Source organism: Tachypleus tridentatus, chromosome 8 (assembly GCF_004210375.1).
Source record: "Tachypleus tridentatus isolate NWPU-2018 chromosome 8, ASM421037v1, whole genome shotgun sequence".
In the NCBI taxonomy this organism is placed as follows: Eukaryota; Metazoa; Arthropoda; class Merostomata; order Xiphosura; family Limulidae; genus Tachypleus; species Tachypleus tridentatus.
In genome coordinates, this window is record NC_134832.1 from 88,407,481 (window position 1) to 88,427,191 (window position 19,711).

General features: G+C 33.6%; 1 protein-coding gene across 13 annotated transcripts in view; it reads right to left on the reverse strand.

Annotated features, from left to right (window-relative positions):
- The window catches only part of LOC143222881 (EH domain-binding protein 1-like), a 139,611-nt gene that overhangs the window by 66,785 nt on the left and 53,115 nt on the right, over nt 1–19,711 (reverse strand). For all 13 annotated transcript variants that reach the window (XR_013012566.1, XM_076450012.1, XM_076450011.1 and 10 more), the window contains one exon: nt 6,983–7,250. The gene's annotated coding sequence lies outside the window, so the exon portion shown is untranslated. Of the gene's footprint in view, nt 1–6,982; nt 7,251–19,711 lie in introns of those variants that run through there.

Sequence of the window (19,711 nt, forward strand, 5' to 3'; positions counted from 1 at the left end):
TGTTTATTACATTAACATTATGATAAGATTTATTTACACAAAACAATAATCAAGGCCTACTGACAACAAGGCAAATGGATTTTTGTTTTTGATTGATATATACCATTATTTTATATAACATTTTTAGCAAAACAAAACAGGTCTAATGGGTGTGACATCAAGAAATGAATGCAGTTGAAAGCAGCAATAACTTTTCACTCTTTCAAAGTGATTGGTTTAGAGTTTCTCAATTACAGCTTACACTTTGTCACTTTTTAAATAAGATGAAAGAATGATTTAGAATTTTCCACAAGAAGTGAAAATTGTGATCAGGGAAGAATCAAGCCTGTAACCATAGTATTCAAAGGAATACATTACTTGTAATGCTGACTAAGACACCACTGCTTGAAAGCTGAAACTTTCAGATTTTAATTTAATTACATACAAAACTTATCAAGACAAGCTACATCAACATAATATAAAATTACAAAAATATGTTATTTTTTTGGTTAGAAGTGTAAATATTCAGTGAGTTTAACAAAAATGTTCTATCACTTTCTGTCCTAAATAGCCAAAGAATTAAACCTTTTGAACTGTGGAATTTGAAAAGTGGAAGCAGTTGACAACTTCAAATATTGCATACAAATTTCCATTTTTTCAGAAAAAAAAAGGCAACTTCACAGTGCAGAGCATCACCCTTAATATTAAGCATGTATGTTTTGTACACGTATAAATTGATGGGCAATTTTTCATAGTGAGAAAATCAGTATCACTTTACACTCATAAAAATTTTAGGGAACTCATTACACTCATAACAATAGTAGTAGAAATCAAAATCACCTATATACAAACACTTAAATATCACTTTGGATGAGACAAAAACCTTGTGCATTTCAAAACAAAGTTCATGACACCTACAGAGAAAAATTAATAGTTTTATTATTTCAGTAACCTTCAATTTCCCAACGAGAAAAGAAAAAATCACAACTACAAAGATGCCACTGCATTTCATCAAATAAGAATGACATAAAACCAATCACTTAAATCATCAATTTATTACTACCCTATACCTATTCTTTCTTCAGTCTATTTCATTCACGAATAGCTTATGAGTCTGGATAAAACTCAGGCTGAAAGCAACTTAGAGTGTTGTTAAATGAAGAGTAAAATTTTTGAGATAAACCCTATTATTTATGATAGAACTGAAAGTGGGTTTTTAAAATCTTTCTACACAAGATTAAAGCTTTCGTCATATACCATACAAATCCTTTGCATGAAATTATAACAATACAATGATAACCAAGTTCAATCTTCAAACACTGAGGTTTTTTGTATATGTTCTACAAAATGGTTTACTCACCCAACCTACTATTTAGAACTTATGATAATAGCCACTGTAGCTATAAAAAGTGGCTTAGCATGAAATTAATAGGAAGAAATATGGATAACAGACTAGATCAAAAGTTCAATTCTGCTGGAATTTACAAAAGTGATAAACTTCATCCCAGGAACTAAACAGTGTTATTACTACACAAGATGAGAGAAATTCATCCGTTGATGATTATGGTGACACATGCCAGTTTAAAATAATTTACTTTAGTGCATTTTCTTCAATTTGAAGCAAGTGAGGAGAAATGGAAATTTCCTGAATGTTGCTTACACTCACATGCACAAACAAGTGAAATATTTTTTGAACTTACATTAGCAGAATTAGCCATAAATATAACACTGCCTTATTAACCAAACTAGAGGCTTATATTACTAACACACCAAGTGATGGATGCAACAACATGCACCACATTAGAGCCATACATTTCTCCTATCAAAATATTCCACCCCTCTCTACACACACATACGACAAACCACACCAAAGGGCAACAATGGTACTTTAAGAATCATGTTAACTTCACTTTTGTATTCTTTTTCATATGTATATGGAAAAAACTGAAATAACTGTCATATTTCTGTGAAAAACCTAAGGTATCGTCTACACTATAATGAAAGAGTTAGCACAAAAAAATAAGTGATTTCAAAAGAACTTAAAGCTGAAGCATTTGAGTCATTTGAAGTTGATGTCAGAAAATAAATAATTTTTATTTTAGTTTAAAATTCCTCATAATGAAAAATGAGAAAATATTTCTCATTTTTTTTCTGCTTCATCTGGTTGAGAAGATATGGTAGATGACGTTTATTAGTGAACCTTTAAATGAAGACAATTGACTTGTATCCAATTGTTATAAATTTTAAATAAAAAACTCTGAACTTACCCCTTAAGTCTCAGTAAACATTTGAATTTTGTTCAAAAACAGAAGTCAACTTTTAAAAATATATTGGTAATTAGGATCTTGGTGTAAGCTTCTTGTTGCATTCCTCCATTTTTTTTCTCATAATGAGCAAATAAAAACCATATAGCAAAACAAATGAAAAACAAATTGTTCCGATGCCAGTTTGTGATCAATTACAGTCAATTAACTAAGTTGGTTAGAGACCATCAAACAATACTATTTCTTTAATGTTTTGCTTAAATCTTATAGGAATTCTAAGTTAATTACATTTCACTATGGATCTAAGATAGTTGTTTTTTTAAATGATTCCAAGCAATGATTAGGATTTACCTCTCTTGTTATTCTTAATGACATAAGAAGCAATTACACAAAGGTTTCGTTTTCTTTTTACATCTCAGCTTTCTACTGATTTGTGTATTCTTCAAAAGATTAGTTCTACTTAGGCTAAAAGAAATACTGTCTACACAAGCTGTATCTTTATAATGTACATACAGAATATCAAAATATCACCCATTGGACCTGAGGTTAGTATTTTAACAGCCTAAATTTATTTGGTTAGCTTTTATGGAAATGACAACATTCAAAAAGTAGATTCATTTTCATTTCTATATTCTCAGTTATAGAACTGTGATGCAACTTGGTAATTTAAATAAGCAGTTCTTCTGTTATTAAGTAATATACCACACATGTTATATACAGTTTTCAAATTAAGTTTCTTGGTGCTAATTTGTCTGTTTTAATGTTTCCATGGTGTTTTTTTAGCATTAAATTGTGTGTTATAATTCTAAGAAATTATGAGAGCCAGAAAGAAAGAATGGGTAATACCATGTCAACCACACTATATTTACAATATGTAATATGCAACTACACTATATATGCAGTATGTAATGTCAATCAAACTATATCTGCAATATGTTATACATCAACCACACTACATCTGAAGTACTTGGTGCCAATGAGGTGTTAATTAATGTGCTTTAATGTTCAGTGTTTTTTTTTTTTCAGAGATGCACTATAATGTTAAATTGTGTGTAATGGTGTTACCATGTGTTGTAGTGTAAATACTGTGTGCTATAATGATATTTTAACCTTATTTTAGTTTTATCTATCTTATGTAAGTTTAATTTGAATATTATGTGTAATATATTTACTATTTTGTATTTACTTTAATAATGATGTTTGTTTTAGTTTAACATACATTTAGAAATGTCTGTTACTTGTATTGTTGGATGTATATTGTGAAAGTACTGCCTGTTTTCTAAATTTGTAGAAGATTCTGGAGTGCAAGAATCAACAATGTACATATAACACTAGTGAGTGCTAGTATTTTTACCAACTCAACTTTTTTAAAAAACCTTACCTTAAAGCTTATAAAAGGCAACCAACACAACGTGGAGAAGGTGTTAGTTTGTTACAGTTATGATACTATAAATTTTGAAAGGTATAACTGATAAATGCTTACTGACTGGGAAACTACAGATATTTGACCACAAATGTTTAGAGGTTTTGAATGTTACAAACTGTTTAACCTCAGTTAAACCTTAGCTTTGGATGCTAATATTTATATGAGGACATTAGATACCCTCATTGAAGAAAAGTAAGCTGGCAAACAGCACAATACCAGCAAAGAATAGAGAGCTAGCTAGTTTATCAACCCAGAATTAAGTTGCTCATTGTGAATAAAATATTCAGTTCTAGACCACAAAGAAGACTTAATATTGTTTATAGGTTTGTAAAGCCTTTGAATATAAATTATTATTTCTAATAATCATTATTACAAATTGTATTGTTGTTTGTATATTAAAATATATTTGTGTTAAGTAAGAAAATTATGCATGTCAAACTTGCTGGCAAATATAATAAATCCAACAGATATTGATACAGAATTAACTTCTAAATTCATATTAAAATTTCCAGCTATTTGAAACAAGATATGCAACATAATAAATTGGAAGCTTGTTTGAGATGAATTATAACCCCATATTGTATGGTATTATTGTACTGCTTAAACCATGAACTTTATACAGCTGTTTTTTATTTATTATGATTATGTACAACAAAGTACCTAATTAGTAAAGTACAGATTTTATTCAAAAGAGTAAGTAGAATATGGCAACTGGTACCAGATGCATAGTTCCACCAAAAGACACAGATGTGTCGGCCAAAGCTTGAGGAAGTACAAGATATTTCTGTACAAAGGAAACAACATCAGTATTTCCAAGATTACAAGCATTCCTTATTTGAAAGAAAGCATGTGTTCATTTATTTTGTGGCAGAAGAAACACACAACTAAGTGATTACACAAACAAACTAATAATTGTTCAAATATATGTTTAACTGACTCAGTCCAAAAGTGACTTCTGGAATGAGTACTTCAGATAGACAAACATACAACAAACAAGCTCAAACACTTCCTCTTCTATACAGATACCGGTAAAGAATATAAGAATAAGATTATAAAAATGGAACAAACTACAAAATAATGTTTTCAAACCAAGTACACAACATACACCACACTATGCATACTTTTGTACTTCATTAGTTTTGTGACATCATGGATTCAGCATGTGTAGTAATCCTCCATTTGTTTTTGTATTGCTACTTTGATTTGTGAATTTCCAGTGAGTTGGAATCAAATTTGAGAGTATTTGCACTACAAGTCAATCCTTTCACCACTGCGTCAGAAGTCCTTCCTTATTTTGTCACAAATAAGGACCACCATCAGACTTTATGTGAGAATTGTGGGATAGCTTTAATGCTGGACAACAGTTTTTTTTCTACAATTGTCATAATTTTTACTTTTTCTTATTGTAATTTCATTTTTACATTTCCCACAAGTGGGGTTCAAACTCAAAAATGCTTACATTCTATAAGTGAGTGCTCTACCAACTAAACTTAAGTTGTTAACCCACAAGAAAAATTATTAATAAATTATTTTAAAAAATACAGTTCAATCTGTCACAAATGTTCCCATTACAATCAACATGAATGAGATGACTGCTAGATGAAAAACAGTCAAATTTTCCCTATGTTTGTTGTGTACTTCTTGACCATGAAAATCCACAAGCAGCCAGTGTTACAAATAATATAAACAATCATCTACTACTAGTAATCACATTCAATGACTAGACCCACTCCAACAATGTTGTGTTATGTTTTCTATACAAACTTTGTCTGCCTATTTTACAACTGCACAATATGTTTTACATACAATTATTTTACATACACTTCCTATACATTATATACACAACATGTCTGTCTTTTCAATGAAATTCTACTATTAATAATAATTTTTAGAGAATTGGAGTTAAATATGTTAGTTATACGTGTACTATAGATATACTTTTAAACTACTTTATTTGGGGCAGCATTCTCTGACATTTACAGCCCCTTGCATTTTAGTCAAGGGTTTATGTTGGTTCAACACCTTGTATGTTATCAAATACAAGTAAACAAATAATTGTAATCTCTCCTAAGTTAATGCTACTCTTACTTCTAGTCTCTCTGACTGGACTATCAACCTATCTGATCTATCCTTTTGTCCATATTTTAAACATGCAAGTCCTATGTGAGCAGATCAAACACACAAATACTCAAGGTTTCCGAGACAGTTGTAAGATGTGTTATGCTCCAAGTATCAGCCGTTATAATGCCATACTTATGCCTTATTATGTAACTTACAAACAATAATTTCTAAACCTTATCACTATAGGTAACTAATAGTTTCTTATGTGCTTAACAGGTTTGTGTGTTAACCTTTTTTTAACCCACACAGCAGATACAAAATGATGCCACACTAGCCCAATGCATTAACTTCTGGGCTACATCCATCCTTAATAAGCCCAGTTGAATGATTTTTTTTCTATTAATATTTCAATAGCTTATTTATATAATTTGTTTCTTGTACTAAATGAATCAGTAAAATTTTGAAAGCTGAATGTTTCAAGTACATTACTATATTCAAGGCTTTATTCAAAAGTGTCAATGAGTCACTATCACTGTTTATTACTTTACATATTGTAAAATTCAGTTGTTATTTCTACTGATGATATATAATTATTCAGTTTCAATAACGTAATATTTTTTTCTGATAATGACTGTTTTTATAAGATCTTCAAGCAACATCACATCTTCAGACTAGATCTTCACTATTAGTACTCTTCTACAGACGTCTGAATAAATGATTCAATCAGTATGAGTATTTTTATTGACCATAAACTGTTCTTCAGACAGAGTGATTTAGTTCCATTAATTTCATTCACGAATTCTTTTTTTCGTTTCTTTGTATGAAACATTTTAGTGAAACAGTGTCCAATATATAAACGACTGTTTTTTTATTTATGTTAGGGCTCTGCACAAAATAAATGAAACTATAAACCACAGTAGATGGCTGAAATTCAAACCTATGGCTAAGAAAATGTACTGCATACTTTCAAACAGAAAATATAAATTGCTTCTCATTAAACTATAGCTTTAACAATATTTGTATTAAAATGTTTCACTGAATGTTTGGAACCAGAATTTTACCGAGTTAAAAGTAGCAAAGAAACATCAGCATGAGAGCAAACACATAAATAGCTGCATACATACATTACGCGCCTATATATTTACATCCACACAAATAAATACAAGTATACAGCAAAGAAGAAATTAAATTCATACCTTACTAGCCCCAACTGAATCACCGATACAGTTAACAACTTTATAATGATGCTTACCTAGTCGTTCCGACTGGAACCAGGGAGTTAAACTGTCTGCATTCGACTGTTTCCACATCAGCAGTGCCGGTAAAACTGCCACCAGGACAAGAAGTCTGGCCGTCGTCACCGGTTACACGGGGAGTAACTGTTGCTGATGGAACAGCAGCTACCGTCTGTTTGATGAGTGGCCGCACGGAAGAAGATGAAGATATATCCTCCAGAAGGTCGGATTCTGAAGATAAGGAGACGACGGGGGAAGCCTGTAGTGATCGTGAGCGGCTATCCACTAGAGGTAAAATAAACAAACAGGTCGTTAAGGATCAAGGGCAGACGTTATGGAACTAGGAATATAGCACGCACCACCTCAACAGCCATTAGCACAAGGGAATCGTTAACAAAGATCTGCCAGATAGAGAAAGATGGACATACATGGACGGAGATTGTCGCTTAACTTGCCTATGTAACACCCAAATTTTAGATAAATCACTTTCTTCAAAAGTGAAAACCGCTGAAAAAGCTCTCATTAATGTTTCGAGAGAGATTAAACGTACGTCATATTACAGTGAGCGACAGGTTATTTCCAATAAAATATTTATATGCATTTTCTTTCAAATTAACTCAAATGCTTGGTATTTCTTATTGTTTAAGTACAAGTAGAAGGCACCTTAGAAAAAAACAACCATGCACATAAGCACAAGTGAACAGATATTACTTTTTAGGAACTAAGTGGTCCTTAAAATTCAACAGTTCTCCAATAGTCTTAAGTACAAAAAACGTCACAACTTTTATTTCTCATATAACGTTTTAAGTAGCAAGGCACACTTACATATTAAATAATTCCAAAAACATTGGGTTACATGAAAGACTGAATGACGTATAAACAACAGAGAGAGGTCAATAAACCGAAAAACTGTTTAAATAAGAAAGTTAATTATCATACTAACAACTGTATTGTTGAGAATCAACTGTTTGTTTGTTTTTGAATTTTGCGTAAAACTACACAATGTCTATATCTGCGCTAGTCGTCCCTAATTTAGCAGTGTAAAACTAAAGGGAGGACAGCTAGTCATTACCATCTATCATCAACTCTTGGTTCACTCCTTTACCAACTAATAGTGGGTTTGGCCGTCATAATATATCGTCCCCACGGCTGAAAGGGCGAGCATGTTGGTGCGACGCGGATTCGAACACGCAACTCTCGGATTACGAGGCGAGCGCCATAACCACCTGGTTATGCCAGGGCAAGAGAATCCATAAAAGATACTGATAAGTGTCACTGACAGTGAGTATTACACTAACGATGATTAGAGATTTGTTGTATGAAATTTCTTTACTTCTAAATTCTAATAGTTTATTACAGGAATGGATAAGATGCAATTAAAATAACACAAAGTTCATAAAAAATTATAAACCAAGCGAGCTCTTATTATAATCAAAATGCCATAAAACGACAGTGTATGGAACATTGACAGATTTAAGACGGCGCCACCCAGTTGATTTTACTTATTGACTAGAAAATCTGGCAGACACGTGGGGCTATAAAGAACGTTTTGACTGCCATATCAGCGAGACACAAGAGAAAAACACACGACAGAAAGTAAACAGTTGTACAAGAAAAGTTCATTTTCTTAGAGAAATATAAAAATTAAAAGTGGTCACATAGTTTTGGAAGTAGAATGAAAAGTATAGTCTGCAATATTAGCAGGACGGTAGAAAAAAAAAACAAAGTGACAAGACAGAAAAAAGCAACAACGTTGTGACGGAAGGATGAAAATAACTACATGATAACAAAAACGTTAATACAGTAGAAACAAAAGAAAAATCACGTGAAAGAAAATCAAATAGTTATGCAAAAGGAAAAAAAATCTAGTTATAATGTAAAGGCAACGATCACGTATTGAAAGAAATGTAGTCTCATCCTATCATAATGGAAGGGTGAATGTGCGTGTTTTTAATAGTAAAGTGACATCGGTCTATCTGATATGTACAACGAGTAGAATCGAACCCTCGTTGTAAATGTGTTGTAAATCAGTAAATTTACTGCTGTCCCATGTAGAGCAGGGAGATGAAAACAAGTACATCATCATCAAAGGGGAAAACGAGCACACTGTGTTAAAGTAATGAAAGAGACTATCAGCCTCGCGTGTCGAAAACCTAGGGTACATTTTATATTCTACTTTATAACTTGTACCCTGGGATTCTTTAAATTAGTGCAGCGTTTTTATTTTCGTTTTAATTAATTTTTGTTTCGGCTTGTTTTTGGTTATAACAAACTAACATACAATTCTGTGCTAGATTAAGTTCAGTAAAATATAAGTAGGGCGTTCTTTACAAACCGATTATAGGTCAGTCCTTCTGATGTGCAAGAAGCTAATAGATTGCCTTCGTGTTCACACATGAACATCAAGGTAGTATAGCTTTTCATGTAACAGAGTAATTCATAACCAAAACTTTGTTAATGACAACCAGGTACGAACGTTTAGTTAATAAACACTTTCATATTAGGAATATCATGAAGGCAAGGCTACAATAAGGTTTTCACGTAACAAACGGAAACGCAGAACCAAAACTTACAAACAACACTAGGTGTAAAAGTAAGTAGTTAAGTACTTTCGTGCGAAGAAGTATTGAGTGGTTTTCTTGTGGACTTGACACCTTTTAAGTTGTACATTAACATCCTCTGTGTACAGAATAAACGTGTGATAAATACAGTTAATAATCTGATATACCTTTTGAATACAGAAAACTTAACGTGCCGTTTGTTTATTGTTTATAACTAAACTAATTCGGTAGATTTTCTTCAGTTATTTTAAGTTCCTCTCACAGTCCCGTAAAATTCATTATTTCCATCCAGAGAAGCTCTCTCTTTGGACTTAGCCGTGAGAAATGGTTAAATATGGCTTTTGAAAGTGATAGAACTTTCTTTTATAGCCTGGCTTGACATTCCAATAAGAAAAACAAGAACGCTATTGGTTTAATTCCTCAAAAGTCACAACTGCGTTCCGAACAGTTCCGTCCAAATTTAACTCCTGGCTGTGACCATACAGATTCAGAAGTTCAGCAACTTCTGTCTCGCGAATTTATCTGTTAGTCATTTTAATATACTTTTATATATGGATCATTTCAAGTTTCGTCTTTCTGACCAAAAACTATCCGTTGATTAACTTTTATTTCGTACGAACGTTACGTTATACTTGTTACCTTAAAATAAATTATTTTTTGTAATAATAAATAATCATGATAAGCTGCGTATATATCCTAAATACTGTTTTTTTTTTTAATCGTAGCAAGTTCTGGAAGCTGATTAGGGTGGATTGATCACACTTTATCAGAACTATTTAAACATGCTAATATAGTGGCGTGTTGCAGATGTTAGCCATGGTGCCATGTGACATGTTTGATTCCCGACTATTCAACAATGTAATGCCTTCTCTTCCAACCATTTAGGGCAAGAACGAAAGTAGTACGGGTGAGAACAATTTCAATTGATGCAATGAAGGTCTGTTTCACACTCATATAGGCATCATGATCCTTGCCACCGTAACGAGCACATGTCAAGGAACCATGACATGACGTGTTTGAGTGACCGAACCGCTGATACTAAAAACATCCGAGAAGGTTTGGAATGTATGGCCATACCCTGCAATTAAGACAACCTGCCTTGATGGTGGCAGGTGAACGTGGTGATGTAAATGTCAGAATTAGGACATTAGTGGCTATCATAATTCCATCTTTGCGAGTGGAGATACGTCTCACTGCAGAAACTCATTGGGTGGAAAAACCAGCGAGAATACCTGACTCGTGGATGTTCTTCAAATCCCTCTCAACAATAACTCCTCGTGATGAATTCAAAGTAGCATGAAGTATAACCTCAATAGGTATATCCCCAATCGCCTTTTAATGCAAGAGGAATTCACTGTGTTGAGATGTGGATGTGTCCACCAATATGTCATCAGAGCAAAACTTCTTTACTGACTTTGAAGAGCCAGCAAGTCCCTCTAGTTCCTTCTGAATGAAAAGGGAGACATCCGCCCTAAAGGTGTGTCTGAAAGAGAATGTAGTATAGAAAAATAAGGTACAACAGATGTTACAGATGTTGAAGATTGTGAGCAACAATCTTCAAGACGTGGTCGTTCACCTATAGACTGTTTTTCATTATTTTATTTAAGTTCTTATTTGGAGGATCCACGATAAAAAATGAATACTGAGATTCCCACTGACCTCCACTCATCACGAAGCCCTACGAAGGTATGCACTACAATGCTAAACAAGGACACTGCAGCAATGCCTGGTTTTCGTGAACACTACACCCAAACATCAACATCAGATGTAATGTCCACAATGCCCACTGAGAACATCCAACACTGGTACTTGGTTGACCATAGCCCAAGTGGACAACCCAATTAACCGAAGAAAGGCCACCCAAAAGTCACTCGTCTACAGGAATGCAAGGCCAAAGTGGGGTGTTAGGGTTGAAACCTTCGACCACCAGGATCCTCTCTTCCTCGAAAACACGTGGGTGGATGTTTAGATCCCAGTAGAGGTAAACTGAAAGAAGAGAGCCTTTCATGGAAGGTCCCCTTACCACGTACAGGAATCTACACCAATGGGGCAAGCAGATAACTAGTTAGGGATGCCAATGTGAGCCCAACAATGACTTTGAAAGGTTTGCAAAGTTCCATGGCTGAGATGAAATTCGGTGTTCACATATCGACTACTAATATCCTGGTCCCCACACAAAGGTAGCCTGTATGAGCAAGTGGTAAGAAGAAAGCCATTACTGAAAAAGTATCTTAAATCTCGTATGGGGTTCACAATAAATCATGTAAATTATATTGAAAATATGTGGCAGAAGGTTTTGTGGTAATCAAACGAGACAAAAAAATTTTTTGGTCTACATTCAAAGCAATACTTGTGGTACAAGCTCAACACAAAATATCACTCAGTCAACACTATCCTAACTGTCAAGCATGGTGATGGTCGTATCATGTGGGATTTTTCTCATCATCATGGATTGGGAAGCTTGTCAGGACTGAGGGGAAGATGATGCAGACTACAACCATCAAATTTCAATTTAAATATTTTCTTTGTGGATTTTGACATTTAACCTCCTTCACATATAAGTCTTACATTTAATCATTAGTCTGAATAAAAACAAGGTAATTAATAATTGTTTTGCATTATTTGTATTTCATTAAAATATGGCATTATTTGTAGGAATAAATAATTTTGCAGGGCACTTTATGATCAGTGTATTTGGCTATAGAGCAGTAACTATAGCAATTCTTAGTATAGAGCAAAGGGGACTGGGTTTGGTGTGGCCTAGTGGTTAGTGTGCGGCATTTTAGAACCTTCCATCAAGAAAATCGCACTTTCCCTCTCAAATCGCGAGTGCATTATAAGAGTGACGGCCAAATCCCACTATTCAATTAAAATTGTCGAATAGTTGGCTGTTTTTCTCTCTCGTCTATAGTTTCAAAATTAGGGACAGTATATTCTTTGAACAGCAATGATGGAACATTGATTTTTGTAACAAAGCTCAATAATAAGAGAATAGGACGACATAGGCAGGTGGGTTAAGGACCTTCAGACTCGTAATCTGAGGGTGGCGAGTTCGAATCCCCGTCGCACCAAACATGTCTGCCCTTTCAGCCGTGGGGGCATTATAATATTACGATCAGTCCCACTATTCGTTGGTAAAAGAGTAGCCCAACAGTTGGCGGTGGGTGATGATGACTAGCGCAGAGAGCCCTCGTGTAGCTAGTAAAATACAAATTATACTATTTTCTAAATGTTAATAATATCAACAGCTTTAACGAAAATTTTGATGTCTAATACTTTTATTTATAAATATTTTATTATATATCATTACTGTTATTTTAATATATGGTTTTAGGAGTAATCTAAATCTAATTTGGTCGAATATCTGGAGATACTACACGGAGTGTGGTTGAAAATATCATTAACATTCTAATCATTATGAATTTTTGTTTTATAACTTTATATGCACCAAGAAATAATATTAAGCTTGATTTATTTATTAAACGATTCATTTTTAGCTTTGATCCATATAGATAGCTTGTTCTAATCAGAAATTACTGATAACACTGAAACAAACTTTTTATTTTTTCTTGTTCCTGGGCAGAAAATGTTATTTCCCAATTGCTTTTATCTCAAGTAAATGGAAAAGACCTATTTTTCTCTTCAAACTTTGCTTCTGTGACCTGGCTAACAAAATTTTCAAATTCACCCATTTTTCTAGAACATTCCAGGTAGATTCAATGCTGAGTAGCTGATAGAGAATTTTCTCAAACTTACAAGAATTTTCAAGAACCTGTAAGAATTATCTGGAACTTTCCATAGTAATATATATACAGGAGCTCACCACTCACCATTACAGCTTAGTTCTAGCTGCCTAAGTGAACACAAAAACCTATCTAATTTTATCAGAGATGACATCAAGAAGCTGCAAGCATTCTCCAGGTGCATTCTGCTATGTATGTGGCTTATTTATAAAGGCAAGAGCGAAAAAGTACTCTGTAACAGTATCTGCTAAACGCATACTTCAGCATGCCTGTTGAGTTTCAAGACAAACACCCTGGGCACTTCATTTTACCTGCAAGCACTGCAAAAATATTCTAGAAGGTAAGACAGATAATTTTGCTTGCTTGAATAGTAAGATTTTATATTATACAAATTTTAGAACTTTCAAAATTTAAATATCCTCTTTATTTTTTACATTTCCAAGAGCATAGAAAAAATATCCCTATTTTGCATGAACCTCTTACACATTAATTGTGAATGAAATAAATTTATTCTTCGTAATAAAAATATTATTTTGCTTTTCTGCAGGATGGTACAGAGGGGAAAAGAGAGCCATGAAGTTCGCTATTCCGAAAATTTGGCGTTAACCCACTGACCACTCAAGCAATTTCTACTTCTGCATGGTGAACCCTTTAAAACGTTGGGCTGGCAAGAATGCATCTGCTTTCATGTATCCGGACCTTCCATCGTCCATTGTCCCAGCGCTCTGAGCCAGAGAGAAAGCAGCCATCCTCAAGAGAGAGCAGCAAATCGGAAGAGGAGGCAGACGTTGAAGATCCAGACTACAATTTCAGAGGTGCAACTGGTGAGAGAAACCCATACTACCCCAACCAAAGAGACCTCCCTGACTTGCGACATGCACACTTTCATCTAACAAATCATACCCATTGAACCTAGATGGCAAAAGCTCGGCATTCGACTTTGTTAGACCAAGATCTCTAATCAAGTCATTGATTAAATATACTGGACTTTGAACGCCGCTACCGAGGGTCGTATAACGAAAACATGATGGAAGACTATATTTGGGATCTGATACGTGAAAGTGATTTACATTACAGTCGCAAATCTCGAAAAACTACTCACTTTTAAACATTCTTGTATAACTTTAGTATAAATATATGTAAATCTTGATTCATGTTTTATTCAGATCTTATGTAAATGAAAATGTGCAAATTTGCCCGTTTTTATACAGAAAATAAGTTAATTTCTAAATTTCATTATCCAGGTCACAAAAGCAACGTTTGAAGGGAATAATGGCTATTTTCTGTACTTTTACAACATAAGCAATTAAAAAATAACACATACCATCTGGGAACAAAATTTGTGTTACATAGTGTTATCAGTCTTAACGCTGCAATTAGCCTTAATATTTGTATATGCGATGATAAACGTTGATCAGCTTGTAGTAACTGTTCACATTTTAATTATTTACTTTTCTAACATTTACCGTAGGTTTGTTTTATGAAGAAAATTATTAAAGAATGACACAAAATGTTAAAAGCTAAACAGCTGAAAGTATTACGAATGTGATCAAAAGCAAGCTGTAAAACTAGGTTATTGCCACAACAAATTAAATGTAAGCAGGATATCATCATAACACCAAAACTATAGGATAAGAAGCATGCAAACACAACATGAAAACTGATACGCGCGATGCATTTCAGCCAAACAAAATGGTGAGATACGAATCAACATGGCAGCAAAATTGAACTATAAGCCAATCACAACATTGAAACTAAACTCTACGGAGCAAATAATTAAACATAACACAATTAAATTGGAATAAAATAACAGAAACCAACTTGAACTATAAGGCATTTGAATAAAAAGCAAAACGAAACTAAACTATGATAGCACAAATATAACAGTAAAAATTAAGCTACCAGAAAAATAAAAATATAACAATGAAACTATAAGAATAATATCACCTTAAAATCAAAACTAATTTGTAAACTACAAGTCAACATAGCAATGCAACTGAAACATAAAAAGCGCAGATAGCCCTCAAATAGCTTTGCGCGAAATTCAAAACAAAACATAAAATACAGTACACTGTTACAGGACACATGTCAACGTATCACAAAACTAAATTGTAATACGCATATCAGCCTATCACTGAAACTAAACTGTAAGGTATAAAAACATAAATCCATAACTAAACTATATAATATGTACAGTCATGTGAAAAAGTTAGAACACCCTATGAAAGCCTGTGTATTTATGTAACATTTTTGAATATATAGATATTTAATCTCAATTTTAACAATACTGAGAGATTATAGGAATATAACTAAAAAATTAAAACTGAAGAAAAGACTTTTCAAGATCTTCTGTAAATGTAATTCTACAAAAATGCATATTCTAACTGTAGAAAAGTTAGGACACCCCCACATTTATTCCAACTTAAAATGGCTCAATTCACACACAGGTGAACATGAACAGAAGATCGTTACTCAGCATTCTGAATGAGGCTTGCTCTATTTAAACCTCAGACATTTAGTTTGGTGTGTTCTGACTGTTGAAGTGAGAGTGGGCATCATGGTGAGAGCAAAGGAGCTGTCTGAGGCCTTCAGAAAGAAAATTGTAGCAGCTTATGAGTCTGGTAAGGTATTTAGTAAGATCCCAAAATATTTTGAAATCAGCCATTCCACTGTCCGGAAAATAGTCAAAAAATTGAAGAGCTTTCAAAACAACTGCCAACATGCCCAATTCTGGTCGTCCAAGCAAATTCACCCCGAGAGCAGACCGCAAGATGCTAAAAGAGGTCTCCAAACACCCTAACATGTCATCACGGGACCTATAGCAGGCTACTGTTAACGTGAAAGTGCATGCCTCTACAATCAGAAAGAGACTGCACAAGTTTAACTTGAATGGGAGGTGTGCAAAGAAGAAACCTTTGCTCTCTAAGAGAAACATCAAGGCCAGACTGAAGTTTGCCAAAAAGAAAGTAGAGAACGACCAGGACTTCTGGAATAATGTTCTTTGGGCAGATGAGTCCAAAATTGAATTATTTGGACACCAGAACAGAGGACATGTGTGGCGTAAACCAAATACAGCATTCCAGGAAAAGAACCTCATACCAACTGTGAAGCATGAAAGTTGAAGAATCATGGTTTGGGGCTGCTTTGCTGCAGCAAAACCTGGACAGCTCACAATCCTAGAATCCACCATGAATTCTACTGTGTATCAGAGGGCGCTAGAGGATAATGTGAGACCATCTGTACGAAAATTAAATCTGAAGTGGAACTGCAACACGACAATGACCCAAAATATACCGGTAAATCCACCAAGGAGTAGCTGAAAACTAAGAAATGGAGAATCCTGGAATGGCCGAGTCAAAGTCCAGATCTTAATCCCATTGAGATGCTGTGGGGTGACTTGAAACGGGCTGTATATGCAAGAAACCCCTCAAACATCTCACAGCTGAAAGAATTCTGCATTGAGGAGTGGAGCAAACTTTTTTCAGACCGATGTCAGAGACTGGTAGATGGCTAGAAGAAGCGTCTCACTGCAGCTATTTCAGCCAAAGGGAGTAACACTAGCTATTAGGAGGTAGAGTGTCCTAACTTTTTCCTCAGTTAGAATATGCATTTTTGTAGAATTACATTTACAGAAGATCTTCAACAGTCTTTTCTTCAATTTTAATTGTTTAGTTATATTCCTATAGTTTCTCAGTATTGTTGAAATTGAGATTAAATATCTGTATATCCAAAAATGTTACAAAAATACACAGGCTTTCATAGGGTGTCCTAACCTTTTCACATGACTGTATATCAAACTCTCGCTGAAACTGAACTGTGAGGTATATAAACGTAGAGTCAAAACTAAACCGTAAATCATATAAATATATCGTTGAACCTGTTGAACTGTGAGGTGCATAAACATAAACCCAAAACTAAACTGCAATGTTGATATTAATGTTACCAAAAGTTAATTATAAGACGCAAATTAATATAACACCACCACCACCATTAAAGGTGGATTTCAAAAAAGCATATCATTATAACGGCAACACTCCTACAAGATTACATGTCGACGTAATACCAAATCTGAACTTCACCGTCCGCCCATTTACGCCAATAATTTGCAACATCGAGAAACAACGTGAACATTACACCAAAAGTTTATAACATCGACACAGCAATTGTCTCAAATGTTGATAAGGTGAAACGGGTAATTTACATTCAATAGGTCAACCATACTGGGAGCTATATATATATATATATATATATGTGTGTATTTTTTTTTCTCAATAAGGTACAGATACAACACACATCACGATTTTTCTACAAGTGTATGCTTCTTGAGCATTCGACAGAATTTTAACACAACCAATGAGCGTTTTTCTCTTTTATTTATTGTTGTTGTAAGAAACGATGTATTTCTCCCATTTTTGTTGGCATTTAAAAGTCGACCACGACGTTGGCTTTGACTTTTCTCAAGGCAGAAACTTTTTACTTTTATAGACCTGAAATGTTTATATAAGGAAACAAAAAATGTACTGACAGGATTCCGCCAATAAATTTCCCCACAAAGACCAATTCCAATGATTCGGTGGGCTCTGGTTGCTGCCAGGGCCGATAAAGCCAACAATAAAATTCGAAGAGAGTTCGGAATAATCGTTAAACTTGACAGCCGTTAATGCACATAGACAGCGACCTCTATCGCATATCTATTACTTTTAGCGGACTCCTACCATTATCTTTCAACGGACACGAGAATTAATAACGCTTCTGTTAGAAATCCACGTATATAAATTTGGTTTCAACAACATTTGCTCGCAGTGATTTTCTGTTTTAAGAACATATCAATTTACTGATACAAATAACGTTACTCAAAGAATATAAATGTCATTACACGAAGCTGATCGTATCTATACTCAAAAGAATAGATGTCATATACCAATAACAATATTTTAATAACACTTGTCTCGGTAGCCTTAAAAAGTATTTTCTTATCATCCTTTAGAGAAAGTGAAGAATAGTAGAATGAGCTTACTGTAAAAAAACCCAAAATTATTCATAACCAACACAAAACTTGAATGGCCAGGCAATGATGGTCATATTACTGGACTATAATGTTAAAGCCAAAAATCATGAAGAACAGTTTAATAAACTGCGAGTCAAAGTACTGAATTATAATATTATAAATTAAGATGATGGTCAAAATATACTATATTGTTACAATTAAGGAACAAAGTATTACATAGCTGGACTGTGTGGTTGTTTCATTTATCAATAAAAGGAGTTGTCAAAAACTATAATATATTCAGAATGTAAAGCTTTACAATATTCTAGGTTAATAAATAATATTCTAAAAATAAATTACTTTGACAATCTTTGTTAACCAATCAAATTATGCTTATCAAAAGCAACTGTAATACGCAAGTCAATATTTACTTTCTTCAAAGATACAAGTAAACGTAGCACAAGATTGAACTATCAGATAAATATAATCATAATACAAAAACTAAATTTATGATTCCTTAGAGCAAAAATTAATATATTCTAAACAAAAAAAAAAACAACGAAAATGCACAAATACAATGGCTCTTCAATTCAAGTAAAAATTAAACATGACAACTGACATACAGAGCGTATACTATTATCTTAAGTCTTTGATGGATGTGACGCTTTGGTTTTATATTATTTTATTATTAACTATGTAAAAATGAGAAAAAGAAAGAGGTCTGAATGTTTTTACTTTTCTTCAGTAAATGTTTTTTTTTGTTGTTGTTGCAAAAGTTACACATAACTTGTTCTCAATAGTATATAAATTATCTCGTTTTGGGGATAACCATTTTGATAGCAGATCACTTTTCAAATCATATTTTCCAGCATTACCTTCCATAGAGCAACAAGCTACAACATTATATTCTGCCAGCAACCTGACCTAAAGTCTTCATGCACGCAGGACTTCCAAGCACCTAATACAGCGTGAAATAGACTATAAGCACTATTGAAAACTGATAACCACTGCTGCAGAAAAATGGGTTATTACACTATACATAGTAAAGTGAAGTCACTGACAATAAATCAAACTTGCCACCGCCTTCTCCCCTGTTCTGTTACATAAAGTATTTAGTGTATAAATTAGAGCGCACGATACAGAATTCTATTCTTTATATGCATGTCTAGCTATCAATAGATCCATCACAGTGACTAATTTCTCTACCTAAGTGACTTTTTTTTTGTCAATATCTATCGTTACACATGTAGAACCTTCACATGGGTTTTGCTTTATGCAAATTTGGAGAACTAACATACATTTCAGTTTAATGAAACCCACAGTTTACCTTTAAAAATTTACAAGTGTGCAAAATAAAACTCTGAATTAGCAGCGTCAAATTTGTAGGCTACGACAGAAAAAGACACATTAGAAATACATAAAATAATTTAGATAACGTGCGAAAAAATACGGAGT